The 22,161-nt window shown below is 41.1% G+C and overlaps 1 protein-coding gene across 1 annotated transcript in view; it reads right to left on the bottom strand.

Moving 5' to 3' along the window:
- ABCC9 (ATP binding cassette subfamily C member 9) overlaps positions 1-22,161 on the bottom strand; it is a gene marked incomplete at its 3' end in the record, with an annotated part of 118,863 nt that overhangs the window by 4,570 nt on the left and 92,132 nt on the right. The window lies entirely within an intron of this gene.

Genomic DNA, 22,161 nt, shown 5'->3' with positions numbered 1-22,161 from the left:
TTATATCAGTACTGGAGCATTATAAGAGGAGCGGCTGATATCACATATGATGTAATATATAGAGGTTATATCAGTACTGGAGCGTTATAAGAGGAGCGGCTGATATCATCACATATAATGTAATATGTAGAGATTATATCAGTACTGGAGCGTTATAAGAGGAGCGGCTGATATCATCACATATGATGTAATATATAGAGAGTATATCAGTACTGGAGCGTTATAAGAGGAGCGGCTGATATCATCACATATGATGTAATATATAGAGGTTATATCAGTACTGGAGCGTTATAAGAGGAGCGGCTGATATCACATATGATGTAATATATAGAGATTATATCAGTACTGGAGCGTTATAAGAGGAGCGGCTGATATCATCACATATGATGTAATATATAGAGGTTATATCAGTACTGGAGCGTTATAAGAGGAGCGGCTGATATCATCACATATGATGTAATATATAGAGATTATATCAGTACTGGAGCGTTATAAGAGGAGCGGCTGATATCATCACATATGATGTAATATATAGAGGTTATATCAGTACTGGAGCGTTATAAGAGGAGCGGCTGATATCAGTCACATATGATGTAATATATAGAGGTTACATCAGTACTGGAGCGTTATAAGAGGAGCGGCTGATATCACATATGATGTAATATATAGAGATTATATCAGTACTGGAGCGTTATAAGAGGAGCGGCTGATATCAGTCACATATGATGTAATATATAGAGGTTATATCAGTACTGGAGCGTTATAAGAGGAGCGGCTGATATCACATATGATGTAATATATAGAGATTATATCAGTACTGGAGCGTTATAAGAGGAGCGGCTGATATCAGTCACATATGATGTAATATATAGAGGTTACATCAGTACTGGAGCATTATAAGAGGAGCGGCTGATATTATCACATATGATGTAATATATAGAGATTGTATCAGTACTGGAGCGTTATAAGAGGAGCGGCTGATATCATCACATATGACGCAATATATAGAGGTTATATCAGTACTGGAGCGTTATAAGAGGAGCAGATGATATCACATATGATGTAATATATAGAGGTTATATCAGTACTGGAGCGTTATAAGAGGAGCAGATGATATCACATATGATGTAATATATAGAGGTTATATCAGTACTGGAGCGTTAAAAGAGGAGCGGCTGATATCATCATATATGATGTAATATATAGACGTTATATCAGTACTGGAGCGTTATAAGAGGAGCGGCTGATATCAGTCACATATTATGTAATATATAGAGGTTATATCAGTACTGGAGCGTTATAAGAGGAGCGGCTGATATCATCACATATGATGTAATATATAGAGGTTATATAAGTACTGGAGCGTTATAAGAGGAGCGGTTGATATCAGTCACATATGATGTAATATATAGAGGTTATATCAGTACTGGAGCGTTATAAGAGGAGCGGCTGATATCATCACATATGATGTACTATATAGAGATTATATCAGTACTGGAGCGTTATAAGAGGAGCGGCTGATATCATCACATATGATGTACTATATAGAGATTATATCAGTACTGGAGCGTTATAAGAGGAGCGGCTGTTATCACATATGATGTAATATATAGAGGTTATATCAGTACTGGAGCGTTATAAGAGGAGCGGCTGTTATCACATATGATGTAATATATAGAGGTTATATCAGTACTGGAGCGTTATAAGAGGAGCGGCTGTTATCACATATGATGTAATATATAGAGGTTATATCAGTACTGGAGCGTTATAAGAGGAGCGGCTGATATCATCACATATGATGTAATATATAGAGATTATATCAGTACTGGAGCGTTATAAGAGGAGCGGCTGATATCACATATGATGTAATATATAGAGGTTATATCAGTACTGGAGCGTTATAAGAGGAGCGGCTGATATCATCACATATGATGTAATATATAGAGGTTATATCAGTACTGGAGCGTTATAAGAGGAGCGGCTGATATCAGTAACATATGATGTAATATATAGAGATTATATCAGTACTGGAGCGTTATAAGAGGAGCGGCTGATATCAGTCACATATGATGTAATATATAGAGGTTATATCAGTACTGGAGCGTTATAAGAGGAGCGGCTGATATCATCACATATGATGTAATATATAGAGGTTATATCAGTACTGGAGCGTTATAAGAGGAGCGGCTGATATCACATATGATGTAATATATAGAGATTATATCAGTACTGGAGCGTTATAAGAGGAGCGGCTGTTATCACATATGATGTAATATATAGAGGTTATATCAGTACTGGAGCGTTATAAGAGGAGCGGCTGATATCATCACATATGATGTAATATATAGAGATTATATCAGTACTGGAGCGTTATAAGAGGAGCGGCTGATATCACATATGATGTAATATATAGAGGTTATATCAGTACTGGAGCGTTATAAGAGGAGCGGCTGATATCATCACATATGATGTAATATATAGAGGTTATATCAGTACTGGAGCGTTATAAGAGGAGCGGCTGATATCAGTAACATATGATGTAATATATAGAGATTATATCAGTACTGGAGCGTTATAAGAGGAGCGGCTGATATCAGTCACATATGATGTAATATATAGAGGTTATATCAGTACTGGAGCGTTATAAGAGGAGCGGCTGATATCATCACATATGATGTAATATATAGAGGTTATATCAGTACTGGAGCGTTATAAGAGGAGCGGCTGATATCACATATGATGTAATATATAGAGATTATATCAGTACTGGAGCGTTATAAGAGGAGCGGCTGATATCAGTCACATATGATGTAATATATAGAGGTGATATCAGTACTGGAGCGTTATAAGAGGAGCAGCTGATATCAGTCACATATGATGTAATATATAGAGATTATATCAGTACTGGAGTGTTATAAGAGGAGCGGCTGATATCATCACATATGATGTAATATATAGAGGTTATATCAGTATTGGAGCGTTATAAGAGGAGCGGCTGATATCATCACATATGATGTAATATATAGAGATTATATCAGTACTGGAGCGTTATAAGAGGAGCGGCTGATATCATCACATTTGATGTAATATATAGAGATTATATCAGTACTGGAGCGTTATAAGAGGAGCGGCTGATATCATCACATATGATGTAATATATAGAGATTATATCAGTACTGGAGCGTTATAAGAGGAGCGGCTGATATCACATATGATGTAATATATAGAGATTATATCAGTACTGGAGCGTTATAAGAGGAGCAGCTGATATCACATATGATGTAATATATAGAGGTTATATCAGTACTGGAGCGTTATAAGAGGAGCGGCTGATATCATCACATATGATGTAATATATAGAGATTATATCAGTACTGGAGCGTTATAAGAGGAGCGGCTGATATCACATATGATGTAATATATAGAGGTTATATCAGTACTGGAGCGTTATAAGAGGAGCGGCTGATATCATCACATATGATGTAATATATAGAGGTTATATCAGTACTGGAGCGTTATAAGAGGAGCGGCTGATATCAGTCACATATGATGTAATATATAGAGATTATATCAGTACTGGAGCGTTATAAGAGGAGCGGCTGATATCAGTCACATATGATGTAATATATAGAGGTTATATCAGTACTGGAGCGTTATAAGAGGAGCGGCTGATATCATCACTTATGATGTAATATATAGAGGTTATATCAGTACTGGAGCGTTATAAGAGGAGCGGCTGATATCACATATGATGTAATATATAGAGATTATATCAGTACTGGAGCGTTATAAGAGGAGCGGCTGATATCACATATGATGTAATATATAGAGATTATATCAGTACTGGAGCGTTATAAGAGGAGCGGCTGATATCATCACATATGATGTAATATATAGAGGTTATATCAGTACTGGAGCGTTATAAGAGGAGCGGCTGATATCAGTCACATATGATGTAATATATAGAGATTATATCAGTACTGGAGCGTTATAAGAGGAGCAGCTGATATCATCACATATAATGTAATATATAGAGGTTATATCAGTACTGGAGCGTTATAAGAGGAGCGGCTGATATCATCACATATGATGTAATATATAGAGATTATATCAGTACTGGAGCGTTATAAGAGGAGCGGCTGATATCATCACATATGATGTAATATATAGAGGTTATATCAGTACTGGAGCGTTATAAGAGGAGCGGCTGATATCACATATGATGTAATATATAGAGATTATATCAGTACTGGAGCGTTATAAGAGGAGCAGCTGATATCAGTCACATATGATGTAATATATAGAGGTTATATCAGTATTGGAGCGTTATAAGAGGAGCGGCTGATATCATCACATATGATGTAATATATAGAGGTTATATCAGTACTGGAGCGTTATAAGAGGAGCGGCTGATATCATCACATATGATGTAATATATAGAGGTTATATCAGTATTGGAGCGTTATAAGAGGAGCGGCTGATATCATCACATATGATGTAATATATAGAGATTATACCAGTACTGGAGCGTTATAAGAGGAGCGGCTGATATCACATATGATGTAATATATAGAGATTATATCAGTACTGGAGCGTTATAAGAGGAGCGGCTGATATAATCTCTATATATTACATCATATGTGATGATATCAGCCGCTCCTCTTATAACGCTCCAGTACTGATATAACCTCTATATATTACATCATATGTGATGATATCAGCCGCTCCTCTTATAACGCTCCAGTACTGATATAACCTCTATATATTACATCATATGTGACTGATATCAGCCGCTCCTCTTATAACACTCCAGTACTGATATAACCTCTATATATTACATCATATGTGACTGATATCAGCCGCTCCTCTTATAACGCTCCAGTACTGATATAACCTCTATATATTACATCATATGTGATGATATCAGCCGCTCCTCTTATAACGCTCCAGTACTGATATAATCTCTATATATTACATCATATGTGACCATAGGCGTGCGCACGGGGTGTGCCGGGTGTGCCTGGGCACACCCTAATCAAGCCCAGGGGCCAGTGGCGTCGTCAAGGAGCCCCCCCAACTGAAATTGGTGCCGGACTGTCCATCACTCATTTGCCCGGGGACAGTGCCGAGCGCAAGCCCGGCCGGCTGGTGCAGAACTTATTTAACTATAAGCGTGTCTTACAGACGCGCTTATTGTTAAATGTGGCGCTCGGCTGATTGACAGAGCGCAGAGCCATTGGCTCCCCGCCCTGTCAATCACTATTGTGGCCGCCGGCGATTTGCAGGCAGCCAACAAGAGGCCCCGGACAGCCTTCCTCTGCGCTCTGTGGCATGAGTGACGTCATAATGCGCCGGAGCTCAGACCGGAGGGGAAGAGAAGGAGAGGACACGCCACGCTAAAGCCAGTTACGTATGTTTTGATTTTTTTTTTAACTCGACTTTCTAGAGGGAACTACTTTTATTACCTATTGAGGGGGGGGGGGGGGGGTACTGTTACTTCCTAAAGGGGGCTTCTAAGCTACTATTCCTACCTGAAGGGGGCTTCTAAGCTACTATTCCTACCTAAAGGGGGCTTCTAAGCTACTATTCCTACCTGAAGGGGGCTTCTAAGCTACTATTCCTACCTGAAGGGGGCTTCTAAGCTACTATTCCTACCTAAAGGGGGCTTCTAAGCTACTATTCCTACCTGAAGGGGGCTTCTAAGCTACTATTCCTACCTGAAGGGGGCTTCTAAGCTACTATTCCTACCTGAAGGGGGCTTCTAAGCTACTATTCCTACCTAAAGGGGGCTTCTAAGCTACTATTCCTACCTGAAGGGGGCTTCTAAGCTACTATTCCTACCTAAAGGGGGCTTCTAAGCTACTATTCCTACCTAAAGGGGGCTTCTAAGCTACTATTCCTACCTAAAGGGGGGCTTCTAAGCTACTATTCCTACCTGAAGGGGGCTTCTAAGCTACTATTCCTACCTGAAGGGGGCTTCTAAGCTACTATTCCTACCTGAAGGGGGCTTCTAAGCTACTATTCCTACCTAAAGGGGGCTTCTAAGCTACTATTCCTACCTGAAGGGGGCTTCTAAGCTACTATTCCTACCTAAAGGGGGCTTCTAAGCTACTATTCCTACCTGAAGGGGGCTTCTAAGCTACTATTCCTACCTAAAGGGGGCTTCTAAGCTACTATTCCTACCTGAAGGGGGCTTCTAAGCTACTATTCCTACCTAAAGGGGGCTTCTGAGCTACTATTCCTACCTGAAGGGGGCTTCTAAGCTACTATTCCCACCTAAAGGGGGCTTCTAAGCTACTATTCGTACCTAAAGGGGGCTTCTAAGCTACTATACCTACCTGAAGGGGTGAAGGGGGGCTTCTGAGCTACTATTCGTACCTAAAGGGGGCTTCATACTACTATTCCTACCTAAAGGGGGCTTCTAAGCTACTATTCCTACCTGAAGGGGGCTTCTAAGCTACTATTCCTACCTAAAGGGGGCTTCTAAGCTACTATTCCTACCTGAAGGGGGCTTCTAAGCTACTATTCCTACCTAAAGGGGGCTTCTAAGCTACTATTCCTACCTGAAGGGGGCTTCTAAGCTACTATTCCTACCTAAAAGGGGGCTTCATACTACTATTCCTACCTAAAGGGGGCTTCTAAGCTACTATTCCTACCTAAAAGGGGGCTTCATACTACTATTCCTACCTAAAGGGGGCTTCTAAGCTACTATTCCTACCTAAAGGGGGCTTCTAAGCTACTATTCCTACCTGAAGGGGTGAAGGGGGGCTTCTAAGCTACTATTCCTACCTAAAGGGGGCTTCTAAGCTACTATTCCTACCTAAAGGGGGCTTCTAAGCTACTATTCCTACCTAAAGGGGGCTTCTAAGCTACTATTCCTACCTAAAGGGGGCTTCTAAGCTACTATTCCTACCTGAAGGGGGCTTCTGAGCTACTATTCCTACCTGAAGGGGGCTTCTAAGCTACTATTCCCACCTAAAGGGGGCTTCTAAGCTACTATTCGTACCTAAAGGGGGCTTCTAAGCTACTATACCTACCTGAAGGGGTGAAGGGGGGCTTCTGAGCTACTATTCGTACCTAAAGGGGGCTTCATACTACTATTCCTACCTAAAGGGGGCTTCTAAGCTACTATTCCTACCTGAAGGGGGCTTCTAAGCTACTATTCCTACCTAAAGGGGGCTTCTAAGCTACTATTCCTACCTGAAGGGGGCTTCTAAGCTACTATTCCTACCTAAAGGGGGCTTCTAAGCTACTATTCCTACCTGAAGGGGGCTTCTAAGCTACTATTCCTACCTAAAAGGGGGCTTCATACTACTATTCCTACCTAAAGGGGGCTTCTAAGCTACTATTCCTACCTAAAAGGGGGCTTCATACTACTATTCCTACCTAAAGGGGGCTTCTAAGCTACTATTCCTACCTAAAGGGGGCTTCTAAGCTACTATTCCTACCTGAAGGGGGGCTTCTAAGCTACTATTCCTACCTAAAGGGGGCTTCTAAGCTACTATTCCTACCTGAAGGGGTGAAGGGGGGCTTCTAAGCTACTATTCCTACCTAAAGGGGGCTTCTAAGCTACTATTCCTACCTAAAGGGGGCTTCTAAGCTACTATTCCTACCTAAAGGGGGCTTCTAAGCTACTATTCCTACCTGAAGGAGGCTTCTAAGCTACTATTCCTACCTAAAGGGGGCTTCTAAGCTACTATTCCTACCTGAAGGGGGCTTCTGAGCTACTATTCCTACCTGAAGGGGGCTTCTAAGCTACTATTCCTACCTAAAGGGGGCTTCTAAGCTACTATTCCTACCTGAAGGGGGCGTCTGAGCTACTATTCCTACCTGAAGGGGGCTTCTAAGTTACTATTCCTACCTGAAGGGGGCTTCTAAGCTACTATTCCTACCTAAAGGGGGCTTCTAAGCTACTATACCTACCTGAAGGGGTGAAGGGGGCTTCTGAGCTACTATTCGTACCTAAAGGGGGCTTCATACTACTATTCCTACCTAAAGGGGGCTTCTAAGCTACTATTCCTACCTGAAGGGGGCTTCTAAGCTACTATTCCTACCTAAAGGGGGCTTCTAAGCTACTATTCCTACCTGAAGGGGGCTTCTAAGCTACTATTCCTACCTAAAGGGGGCTTCTAAGCTACTATTCCTACCTGAAGGGGGGCTTCTAAGCTACTATTCCTACCTAAAGGGGGCTTCTAAGCTACTATTCCTACCTGAAGGGGTGAAGGGGGGCTTCTAAGCTACTATTCCTACCTAAAGGGGGCTTCTAAGCTACTATTCCTACCTAAAGGGGGCTTCTAAGCTACTATTCCTACCTAAAGGGGGCTTCTAAGCTACTATTCCTACCTGAAGGGGGCTTCTAAGCTACTATTCCTACCTAAAGGGGGCTTCTAAGCTACTATTCCTACCTGAAGGGGGCTTCTAAGCTACTATTCCTACCTGAAGGGGTGAAGGGGGGCTTCTGAGCTACTATTCCTACCTAAAGGGGGCTTCTAAGCTACTATTCCTACCTGAAGGGGTGAAGGGGGGCTTCTGAGCTACTATTCCTACCTGAAGGGGTGAAGGGGGGCTTCTGAGCTACTATTCGTACCTAAAGGGGGCTTCATACTACTATTCCTACCTAAAGGGGGCTTCTAAGCTACTATTCCTACCTGAAGGGGGCTTCTAAGCTACTATTCCTACCTAAAGGGGGCTTCTAAGCTACTATTCCTACCTGAAGGGGGCTTCTAAGCTACTATTCCTACCTAAAGGGGGCTTCTAAGCTACTATTCCTACCTAAAGGGGGCTTCTAAGCTACTATTCCTACCTGAAGGGGTGAAGGGGGGCTTCTGAGCTACTATTCGTACCTAAAGGGGGCTTCATACTACTATTCCTACCTAAAGGGGGCTTCTAAGCTACTATTCCTACCTGAAGGGGGGCTTCTAAGCTACTATTCCTACCTAAAGGGGGCTTCTAAGCTACTATTCCTACCTGAAGGGGTGAAGGGGGGCTTCTAAGCTACTATTCCTACCTAAAGGGGGCTTCTAAGCTACTATTCCTACCTAAAGGGGGCTTCTAAGCTACTATTCCTACCTAAAGGGGGCTTCTAAGCTACTATTCCTACCTGAAGGGGGCTTCTAAGCTACTATTCCTACCTAAAGGGGGCTTCTAAGCTACTATTCCTACCTGAAGGGGGCTTCTAAGCTACTATTCCTACCTAAAGGGGGCTTCTAAGCTACTATTCCTACCTAAAGGGGGCTTCTGAGCTACTATTCCTACCTGAAGGGGTGAAGGGGGGCTTCTAAGCTACTATTCCTACCTAAAGGGGGCTTCTGAGCTACTATTCCTACCTGAAGGGGTGAAGGGGGGCTTCTGAGCTACTATTCGTACCTAAAGGGGGCTTCATACTACTATTCCTACCTAAAGGGGGCTTCTAAGCTACTATTCCTACCTGAAGGGGGCTTCTAAGCTACTATTCCTACCTAAAGGGGGCTTCTAAGCTACTATTCCTACCTGAAGGGGGCTTCTAAGCTACTATTCCTACCTAAAGGGGGCTTCTAAGCTACTATTCCTACCTAAAGGGGGCTTCTAAGCTACTATTCCTACCTGAAGGGGTGAAGGGGGGCTTCTGAGCTACTATTCGTACCTAAAGGGGGCTTCATACTACTATTCCTACCTAAAGGGGGCTTCTAAGCTACTATTCCTACCTGAAGGGGGCTTCTAAGTTACTATTCCTACCTAAAGGGGGCTTCTAAGCTACTATTCCTACCTGAAGGGGTGAAGGGGGGCTTCTAAGCTACTATTCCTACCTGAAGGGGGCTTTTAAGCTACTATTCCTACCTAAAGGGGGCTTCTAAGCTACTATTCCTACCTGAAGGGGGGCTTCTAAGCTACTATTCCTACCTGAAGGGGGCTTTTAAGCTACTATTCCTACCTAAAGGGGGCTTCTAAGCTACTATTCCTACCTGAAGGGGGCTTTTAAGCTACTATTCCTACCTAAAGGGGGCTTCTAAGCTACTATTCCTACCTGAAGGGGGCTTTTAAGCTACTATTCCTACCTGAAGGGGGGCTTCTAAGCTACTATTCCTACCTAAAGGGGGCTTCTAAGCTACTATTCCTACCTGAAGGGGTGAAGGGGGGCTTCTAAGCTACTATTCCTACCTAAAGGGGGCTTCTAAGCTACTATTCCTACCTGAAGGGGTGAAGGGGGGCTTCTAAGCTACTATTCCTACTTAAAGGGGGCTTCTAATCTACTATTCCTACCTAAAGGGGGCTTCTAAGCTACTATTCCTACCTGAAGGGGTGAAGGGGGGCTTCTAAGCTACTATTCCTACCTAAAGGGGGCTTCTAAGCTACTATTCCTACCTGAAGGGGTGAAGGGGGGCTTCTAAGCTACTATTCCTACTTAAAGGGGGCTTCTAAGCTACTATTCCTACCTAAAGGGGGCTTCTAAGCTACTATTCCTACCTAATGGGGGCTTCTAAGCTACTATTCCTACCTAAAGGGGGCTTCTAAGCTACTATTCCTACCTGAAGGGGGCTTCTAAGCTACTATTCCTACCTAAAGGGGGCTTCTAAGCTACTATTCCTACCTGAAGGGGTGAAGGGGGGCTTCTAAGCTACTATTCCTACCTAAAGGGGGCTTCTAAGCTACTATTCCTACCTGAAGGGGGCTTCTAAGCTACTATTCCTACCTAAAGGGGGCTTCTAAGCCCTTGTTTCCCAACCAGGGTGCCTCCAGGTGTTGCAAAACTACAACTCCCAGAATGCCTGGACAGCCAAAGGCTGTCCAGTCATGCTGGGAGTTGTAGTTTTGCAATATCTGGAGGCACCCTGGTTGGGAAACACTGTTCTAAGCTACTATTCCTACCTAAAGGGGGCTTCTAAGCTACTATTCCTACCTAAAGGGGGCTTCTAAGCTACTATTCCTATCTACATGGGGGCTACTGAGCTACTATTCCTACCTAAAGGGGGCTTCTAAGCTACTATTCCTATCTACATGGGGGCTACTGAGCTACTATTCCTATCTAAAGGGGGCTTCTAAGCTACTATTCCTATCTAAATGGGGGCTACTGAGCTCCTATTCCTACCTAAATGGGGGCTTCTAAGCTACTATTCCTACCTAAAGGGGGCTTCTAAGCTACTATTCCTACCTAAATGGGGGCTTCTAAGCTACTATTCCTACCTAAATGGGGGCTTCTAAGCTACTATTCTTACCTAAATGGGGGCTTCTAAGCTACTATTCTTACCTAAATGGGGGCTACTGAGCTACTATTCCTACCTAAAGGGGACTACTAGGCTGCTATTTCTACTTAAAGGGGGCTACTATTCCTACCTAAATGGGGCTAATATGAATACCTAAAGAGGGCTACTATAAATACTTAAAGGAGGCTACTACTACTACCACCTACTGGGCTACTATTCCTACCTAAAGGGGACTACGAGGTTACTATTCCTACCTAAAGGGGACTACGAGGTTACTATTCCTACCTAAAGGGGGCTACGAGGTTACTATTCCTACCTAAAGGGGGTTACTATTTCTACCTGAAGGGGGTTACTTTTCCTACCTAAAGGGGGTTACTATTACTATCTAAAAGGGGGCTACTAGGCTACTATTTCTACCTAAAGGGGGCCACCAGGCTACTATTCCTACCTAAAGGGGGCTACTATTTCTACCTAAAGGGGGTTACTATTCCTACCTTAAGGGGGCTACTATTGCTACCTAAAAGGGATCTACTAGGCTACTATTCCTACGTAAAGGGGGCTACTATTCCTACCTACATGGGCTACTATGCCTACCTTAATGGGGCTACTATAAATACCTAGAGAGGACTACTATGAATACTTAAAGGAGGCTGCTACTACCACCTAAATGCTACAACTACTCCCTAATAGAGGTTGCCTATTACCTAAATGGGGGGGGGGGGGTTCTGCTACTATATACTGAGGACTGCAACTATATACAGGGGGGCTACTATCTACAGAGAGACCTACCTACAGGAAGTAACCCCCTACCTATAGGGGGATGTTACTGCCTAGAGGGGGCAGCTATCTTCAGATGGCACCTACCTGCTCGGGGAACTAAATGTGGGGGACCTACCTACTTTTCCGCAACCCACTTATCTACCCACTGTACTGTGTGCAACACTAAGGAGGTTATTATTACTGTTTGGGGTGCTATAGGCGCTGTAAAAGAGCCTAAAATATTTGTCTGGCAGGTTCTGTGGAGCAGAGTTGTGTCTGGAAAGAATCGTCATGATGAAGATGACTATTAGAGAAGACGTCACCTACGAGTTGCCTGATGTAACTGTATGTAGTCACTTAAATGGTCTGCAGAGCCTGAGTAGAGTTGATATCTGTCACTGTATGGGGGTAATATTCCCTCCCTGTATACTGGTAATATTGGTCAGTATACAGGATTTGGCCAGTAACAGTATGATGGTGATATGTATAGTGATAATATTTCTCGTTGTATACTGGTATTATTGGTAATAGTGTTCTCAGTATACAGGATTAGATCAGTAACAGTATGATAGTAATATGTAAGGTGATAATATTCCTTCTTGTATACTGGTATTATTATACATCTCAGTATACAAGAATTGGTCAGTAACATTATGATGATAATATGTATGGTGATAATATTCCTCCATGTATACTGGTATTATTGGTAATATTGGTCTCAGTATACAGGATTTGGTCAGTAACAGTATGATGGTAATATGTATGGTGATAATATTCCTCCATGTATACTGGTATTATTGGTAATATTGGTCTCAGTATACAGGATTTGGTCTGTAACAGTATGATGGTAATATATATGGTGATAATATTCCTCCATGTATACTGGTATTATTGGTAATATTGGTCTCAGTATACAGGATTTGGTCTGTAACAGTATAATGGTAATATGTATGGTGATAATATTCCTCCTTGTATACTGGTATTATTGGTAATATTGGTCTCAGTATACAGGATTTGGTCAGTAACAGTATGATGGTAATATGTATGGTGATAATATTCCTCCATGTATACTGGTATTATTGGTAATATTGGTCTCAGTATACAGGATTTGGTCAGTAACAGTATGATAATATGTATGGTGATAATATTCCTCCTTGTATACTGTATTATTGGTAATATTGGTCTCAGTATATAGGATTTGGTCTGTAACAGTATGATGGTAATATGTATGGTGATAATATTCCTCCATGTATACTGGTATTATTGGTAATATTGGTCTCAGTATACAGGATTTGGTCTGTAACAGTATGATGGTAATATGTATGGTGGTATATGGCTCCTGCTATGTAGTGCTGGTGGACTATCTTATTGTGTATGGGACAGGGAAATTAGACATGCTGGGAGTTGCAAAACTTCAACTCCCAGCATGCCTTGACAGCTGTTGGCTGTCCGGGCATGCTGGGAATTGTAGTTTAGCAACATTTGGAGGTCCACAGTTTGGAGACCACTGCTTTATAGGCTAAAGCAGCAGTTTTAAGCGATATTCCCATCTCATTAAAGGGAACCAATCATCAGATTTTACCCTATATAATGCTTGGTAAAGCGTTATATAGGGTAAAATTGTTGTCCTCACCATTCCCGGGGGACGCTCTTGCCTCCAGGGATGGTTAATATATGAAGTTATAAACTAGTCACCGCCATGGCCGTAAGTAGTCCCCTGGGCAGGGAGCCCCACTCACCTATCCCCGTTCTTCAGCCGGCAGCGACGCCCCCTCCGCTTGATTGATGGGCCGCGTCATTGTTTTGCTCACTGAACAGACAAAGCAGAGCGATGCCCATCAATCAAGCGGAGGGGCGTCGCTGCCGGACGAAGAACGGGAGTAGGTGAGAAGAGCTCTCCCCGCCCAGGTGACTACTTACGGCGGCGGCGGTGACTAGTTTATAACTTCATATCTTCACCATCTCTGGGGGCAGGAGCGTCCCCCGGGAATGGTGAAAATAAAGATTTTACCCTATATAACGCTTTGCCAAGCGTTATATAGGGTAAAATCTGATGATTGGTTCCCTTTAAAGGGGTATTCCACTGGCCAGCATTCGGAACATTGAGTTCCAAATGCTGTGTGTGCACTGCGGGTAATGACCATCCCCCTAAATGCGAGTCTATGGAAAGGGCGTTGCGGCGCAGGTGTGGTACGCACTGTTCACTCCAGGGACAACTGTGTCTACATCCTCAGGGTCGGCAGGGACTCCAGCAGTCAGTCTCCAAACTACCTGCTTGTTACCCCTATACTGTGGATAGGGGTTATCTTTATAAATGGGACAAACCCTTTAAAGGCATGTTTACATAGACTGCATGGTTTATGGTGCAGAAGCCACACCAATTTCTTTGCCAAACAGTGTGCGGTGACAGCTTTGAAAACTGCACAGAAAATAAGTGACATTTCACTTCTTTTTCATGTGGATACATGTAGCGTTGTTATAATCCCCCCCTACTTTTGTCCTGGCCCCCAGTGTGCCCCCCCCAAAATTTGAAAGCTAGAGATGCCACTGCATCTAATGTGGGGGAAATGTATTGCCAACCTAATGTGGGGGAACTATACTGCACCTAATGAGGGGGAACTGTACTGCACCTAATGTGGGGGAACTGTACTGCCAACCTAATGTGGGGGAACTACACTGCACCTAATGAGGGGGAACTGTACTGTCAACCTAATGTGGGGGAACTGTACTGTCAACCTAATGTGGGGGAACTGTACTGTCAACCTAATGTGGGGGAACTGTACTGTCAACCTAATGTGGGGGAACTGTACTGTCAACCTAATGTGGGGGAACTATACTGCACCTAATGAGGGGGAACTGTACTGTCAACCTAATGTGGGGGAACTGTACTGTCAACCTAATGTGGGGGAACTGTACTGTCAACCTAATGTGGGGGAACTGTACTGTCAACCTAATGTGGGGGAACTGTACTGCACCTAATGTGGGGGGACTGTACTGTCAACCTAATGTGGGGGGACTGTACTGTCAACCTAATGTGGGGGGACTGTACTGTCAACCTAATGTGGGGAGACTGTACTGTCAACCTAATGTGGGGGAACTGTACTGCACCTAATGTGGGGGAACTGTACTGCCAACCTAATGTGGGGGAACTATACTGCACCTAATGAGGGGGAACTGTACTGTCAACCTAATGTGGGGGAACTGTACTGTCAACCTAATGTGGGGGAACTGTACTGTCAACCTAATGTGGGGGAACTGTACTGCACCTAATGTGGGGGAACTGTACTGCACCTAATGTGGGGGAACTGTACTGTCAACCTAATGTGGGGGGACTGTACTGTCAACCTAATGTGGGGGGACTGTACTGTCAACCTAATGTGGGGGGACTGTACTGTCAACCTAATGTGGGGGGAACTGTACTGTCAACCTAATGTGGGGGAACTATACTGCAAACCTAATGTGGGGGAACTGTACTGCACCTAATGTGGGGGAACTGTATTGCCAACCTAATGTGGGGGAACTATACTGCCAACCTAATGTGCGGGGACTTATACTGCACCTAATGTGGGGGAAGTATACTTATATATATATATATATATATACAGCAACAGAAGAATGCAGCAGCACACTGCCAGCACAAGGATATAGGTGAAACATGAATATGCAGTTAAAACATGGAGACTATACAGCTATGGTGTAATAGATGCAAATGTGAAACTATGAAATAGTGAGGCACTTAGCTCGCAAATTTGTCTCCGCCGGCGGAGACAAATTTGCGAGCTAAGTGCCTCACTATTTCATAGTTTCACATTTGCATCTATTACACCATAGCTGTATAGTCTCCATGTTTTAACTGCATATTCATGTTTCACCTATATCCTTGTGCTGCTGTATTCTTCTTCTGTTGCTGTATATCTAGCCTAGTAGCGTTCACCTGTAGGCCAGGTCCATATAATAGTTTGGTATCAACTAAAGTGCTGGCTGACTAATTCTTTGTCTGTATATATACATAGATATGCACGCGCACGGCGAGTTGTGCTTTAGGGTGCACACCCTAATGCAATAGGCTGCGCACGCCTATGTATGTGACTGATATCAGCCGCTCCTCTTATAACGCTCCAGTACTGATATAATCTCTATATATTACATCATATGTGATGATATCAGCCGCTCCTCTTATAACGCTCCAGTACTGATATAATCTCTATATATTACATCATATGTGACTGATATCAGCCGCTCCTCTTATAACGCTCCAGTACTGATATAATCTCTATATATTACATCATATGTGATGATATCAGCCGCTCCTCTTATAACGCTCCAGTACTGATATAACCTCTATATATTACATCATATGTGATGATATCAGCCGCTCCTCTTATAACGCTCCAGTACTGATATAATCTCTATATATTACATCATATGTGATGATATCAGCCGCTCCTCTTATAACGCTCCAGTACTGATATAACCTCTATATATTACATCATATGTGATGATATCAGCCGCTCCTCTTATAACGCTCCAGTACTGATATAATCTCTATATATTACATCATATGTGATGATATCAGCCGCTCCTCTTATAACGCTCCAGTACTGATATAACCTCTATATATTACATCATATGTGATATCATCCGCTCCTCTTATAACGCTCCAGTACTGATATAACCTCTATATATTACATCATATGTGATGATATCAGCCGCTCCTCTTATAACGCTCCAGTACTGATATAACCTCTATATATTACATCATATGTGATATCAGCCGCTCCTCTTATAACGCTCCAGTACTGATATAATCTCTATATATTACATCATATGTGATGATATCAGCCGCTCCTCTTATAACGCTCCAGTACTGATATAATCTCTATATATTACATCATATGTGATGATATCAGCCGCTCCTCTTATAACGCTCCAGTACTGATATAACCTCTATATATTACATCATATGTGATGATATCAGCCGCTCCTCTTATAACGCTCCAGTACTGATATAATCTCTATATATTACATCATATGTGATGATATCAGCCGCTCCTCTTATAACGCTCCAGTACTGATATAACCTCTATATATTACATCATATGTGATGATATCAGCCGCTCCTCTTATAACGCTCCAGTACTGATATAATCTCTATATATTACATCATATGTGACTGATATCAGCCGCTCCTCTTATAACGCTCCAGTACTGATATAATCTCTATATATTACATCATATGTGATGATATCAGCCGCTCCTCTTATAACGCTCCAGTACTGATATAATCTCTATATATTACATCATATGTGATGATATCAGCCGCTCCTCTTATAACGCTCCAGTACTGATATAACCTCTATATATTACATCATATGTGATGATATCAGCCGCTCCTCTTATAACACTCCAGTACTGATATAACCTCTATATATTACATCATATGTGATGATATCAGCCGCTCCTCTTATAACGCTCCAGTACTGATATAATCTCTATATATTACATCATATGTGACTGATATCAGCCACTCCTCTTATAACGCTCCAGTACTGATATAACCTCTATATATTACATTATATGTGATGATATCAGCCGCTCCTCTTATAACGCTCCAGTACTGATATAATCTCTTTATATTACATAATATGTGGTGATATCAGCCGCTCCTCTTATAACGCTCCAGTACTGATATAATCTCTATATATTACATCATATGTGATATCAGCCGCTCCTCTTATAACGCTCCAGTACTGATATAATCTCTATATATTACATCATATGTGATGATATCAGCCGCTCCTCTTATAACGCTCCAGTACTGATATAACCTCTATATATTACATCATATGTGATGATATCAGCCGCTCCTCTTATAACGCTCCAGTACTGATATAATCTCTATATATTACATCATATGTGATGATATCAGCCGCTCCTCTTATAACGCTCCAGTACTGATATAACCTCTATATATTACATCATATGTGATATCATCCGCTCCTCTTATAACGCTCCAGTACTGATATAACCTCTATATATTACATCATATGTGATGATATCAGCCGCTCCTCTTATAACGCTCCAGTACTGATATAACCTCTATATATTACATCATATGTGATATCAGCCGCTCCTCTTATAACGCTCCAGTACTGATATAATCTCTATATATTACATCATATGTGATGATATCAGCCGCTCCTCTTATAACGCTCCAGTACTGATATAATCTCTATATATTACATCATATGTGATGATATCAGCCGCTCCTCTTATAACGCTCCAGTACTGATATAACCTCTATATATTACATCATATGTGATGATATCAGCCGCTCCTCTTATAACGCTCCAGTACTGATATAATCTCTATATATTACATCATATGTGATGATATCAGCCGCTCCTCTTATAACGCTCCAGTACTGATATAACCTCTATATATTACATCATATGTGATGATATCAGCCGCTCCTCTTATAACGCTCCAGTACTGATATAATCTCTATATATTACATCATATGTGACTGATATCAGCCGCTCCTCTTATAACGCTCCAGTACTGATATAATCTCTATATATTACATCATATGTGATGATATCAGCCGCTCCTCTTATAACGCTCCAGTACTGATATAATCTCTATATATTACATCATATGTGATGATATCAGCCGCTCCTCTTATAACGCTCCAGTACTGATATAACCTCTATATATTACATCATATGTGATGATATCAGCCGCTCCTCTTATAACGCTCCAGTACTGATATAACCTCTATATATTACATCATATGTGATGATATCAGCCGCTCCTCTTATAACGCTCCAGTACTGATATAATCTCTATATATTACATCATATGTGACTGATATCAGCCACTCCTCTTATAACGCTCCAGTACTGATATAACCTCTATATATTACATTATATGTGATGATATCAGCCGCTCCTCTTATAACGCTCCAGTACTGATATAATCTCTATATATTACATCATATGTCATATCAGCCGCTCCTCTTATAACGCTCCAGTACTGATATAATCTCTATATATTACATCATATGTGATGATATCAGCCGCTCCTCTTATAACGCTCCAGTACTGATATAATCTCTATATATTACATCATATGTGATGATATCAGCCGCTCCTCTTATAACGCTCCAGTACTGATATAACCTCTATATATTACATCATATGTGATGATATCATCCGCTCCTCTTATAACACTCCAGTACTGATATAATCTCTATATATTACATCATATGTGATGATATCAGCCGCTCCTCTTATAACGCTCCAGTACTGATATAACCTCTATATTACATCATATGTGATGATATCAGCCGCTCCTCTTATAACGCTCCAGTACTGATATAACCTCTATATTACATCATATGTGATGATATCAGCCGCTCCTCTTATAACGCTCCAGTACTGATATAATCTCTATATATTACATCATATGTGATGATATCAGCCGCTCCTCTTATAACGCTCCAGTACTGATATAACCTCTATATATTACATCATATGTGATGATATCAGCCGCTCCTCTTATAACGCTCCAGTACTGATATAATCTCTATATATTACATCATATGTGATGATATCAGCCGCTCCTCTTATAATGCTCCAGTACTGATATAACCTCTATATATTACATCATATGTGATGATATCAGCCGCTCCTCTTATAACGCTCCAGTACTGATATAACCTCTATATATTACATCATATGTGATGATATCATCCGCTCCTCTTATAACACTCCAGTACTGATATAATCTCTATATATTACATCATATGTGATATCAGCCGCTCCTCTTATAACGCTCCAGTACTGATATAATCTCTATATATTACATCATATGTGACTGATATCAGCCGCTCCTCTTATAACACTCCAGTACTGATATAATCTCTATATATTACATCATATGTGATGATATCAGCCGCTCCTCTTATAACGCTCCAGTACTGATATAATCTCTATATATTACATCATATGTGATATCAGCCGCTCCTCTTATAACGCTCCAGTACTGATATAACCTCTATATATTACATCATATGTGACAGATATAAGAGGAGCGGCTGATATCATCACATATGATGTAATATATAGAGGTTATATCAGTACTGGAGTGTTATAAGAGGAGCGGCTGATATCATCACATATGATGTAATATATAGAGATTATATCAGTACTGGAGCGTTATAAGAGGAGCGGCTGATATCATCACATATGATGTAATATATAGAGGTTATATCAGTACTGGAGCGTTATAAGAGGAGCGGCTGATATCACATATGATGTAATATATAGAAATTATATCAGTACTGGAGTGTTATAAGAGGAGCGGCTGATATCAGTCACATATGATGTAATATATAGAGGTTATATCAGTACTGGAGCGTTATAAGAGGAGCGGCTGATATCACATATGATGTAATATATAGAAATTATATCAGTACTGGAGCGTTATAAGAGGAGCGGCTGATATCAGTCACATATGATGTAATATATAGAGATTATATCAGTACTGGAGCGTTATAAGAGGAGCGGCTGATATCACATATGATGTAATATATAGAGGTTATATCAGTACTGGAGCGTTATAAGAGGAGCGGCTGATATCACATATGATGTAACATATAGAGATTATATCAGTACTGGAGCGTTATAAGAGGAGCGGCTGTTATCACATATGATGTAATATATAGAGATTATATCAGTACTGGAGCGTTATACAAGGATCGGCTGATATCATCACATATGATGTAATATATAGAGATTATATCAGTACTGGAGCGTTATAAGAGGAGCGGCTGATATCACATATGATGTAATATATAGAGGTTATATCAGTACTGGAGCGTTATAAGAGGAGCGGCTGATATCAGTCACATATGATGTAATATATAGAGACTATATCAGTACTGGAGCGTTATAAGAGAAGCGGCTGATATCATCACATATGATGTAATATATAGAGGTTATATCAGTACTGGAGCGTTATAAGAGGAGCGGCTGATATCATCACATATGATGTAATATATAGAGGTTATATCAGTACTGGAGCGTTATAAGAGGAGCGGCTGATATCAGTCACATATGATGTAATATATAGAGATTATATCAGTACTGGAGTGTTATAAGAGAAGCGGCTGATATCATCACATATGATGTAATATATAGAGGTTATATCAGTACTGGAGCGTTATAAGAGGAGCGGCTGATATCAGTCACATATGATGTAATATATAGAGATTATATCAGTACTGGAGCGTTATAAGAGGAGCGGCTGATATCATCACATATGATGTAATATATAGAGGTTATGTCAGTACTGGAGCGTTATAAGAGGAGCGGCTGATATCATCACATATGATGTAATATATAGAGGTTATATCAGTACTGGAGCGTTATAAGAGGAGCGGCTGATATCAGTCACATATGATGTAATATATAGAGATTATATCAGTACTGGAGCGTTATAAGAGGAGCGGCTGATATCATCACATATGATGTAATATATAGAGATTATATCAGTACTGGAGCGTTATAAGAGGAGTGGCTGATATCACATATGATGTAATATATAGAGATTATATCAGTACTGGAGCGTTATAAGAGGAGCGGCTGATATCATCACATATGATGTAATATATAGAGGTTATATCAGTACTGGAGCGTTATAAGAGGAGCGGCTGATATCATCACATATGATGTAATATATAGAGATTATATCAGTACTGGAGCGTTATAAGAGGAGCGGCTGATATCATCACATATGATGTAATATATAGAGATTATATCAGTACTGGAGCGTTATAAGAGGAGCGGCTGATATCACATATGATGTAATATATAGAGATTATATCAGTACTGGAGCGTTATAAGAGGAGCGGCTGATATCACATATGATGTAATATATAGAGATTATATCAGTACTGGAGCGTTATAAGAGGAGCGGCTGATATCATCACATATAATGTAATATATAGAGATTATATCAGTACTGGAGCGTTATAAGAGGAGCGGCTGATATCTCATATGATGTAATATATAGAGATTATATCAGTACTGGAGCGTTATAAGAGGAGCGGCTGATATCACATATGATGTAATATATAGAGGTTATATCAGTATTGGAGCGTTATAAGAGGAGCGGCTGATATCATCACATATGATGTAATATATAGAGATTATATCAG

This window comes from Hyla sarda, unplaced genomic scaffold, assembly GCF_029499605.1.
Source record: "Hyla sarda isolate aHylSar1 unplaced genomic scaffold, aHylSar1.hap1 scaffold_72, whole genome shotgun sequence".
Lineage (NCBI taxonomy): Eukaryota > Metazoa > Chordata > Amphibia > Anura > Hylidae > Hyla > Hyla sarda.
This window is presented reverse-complemented; position numbering and strand designations above follow the sequence as displayed.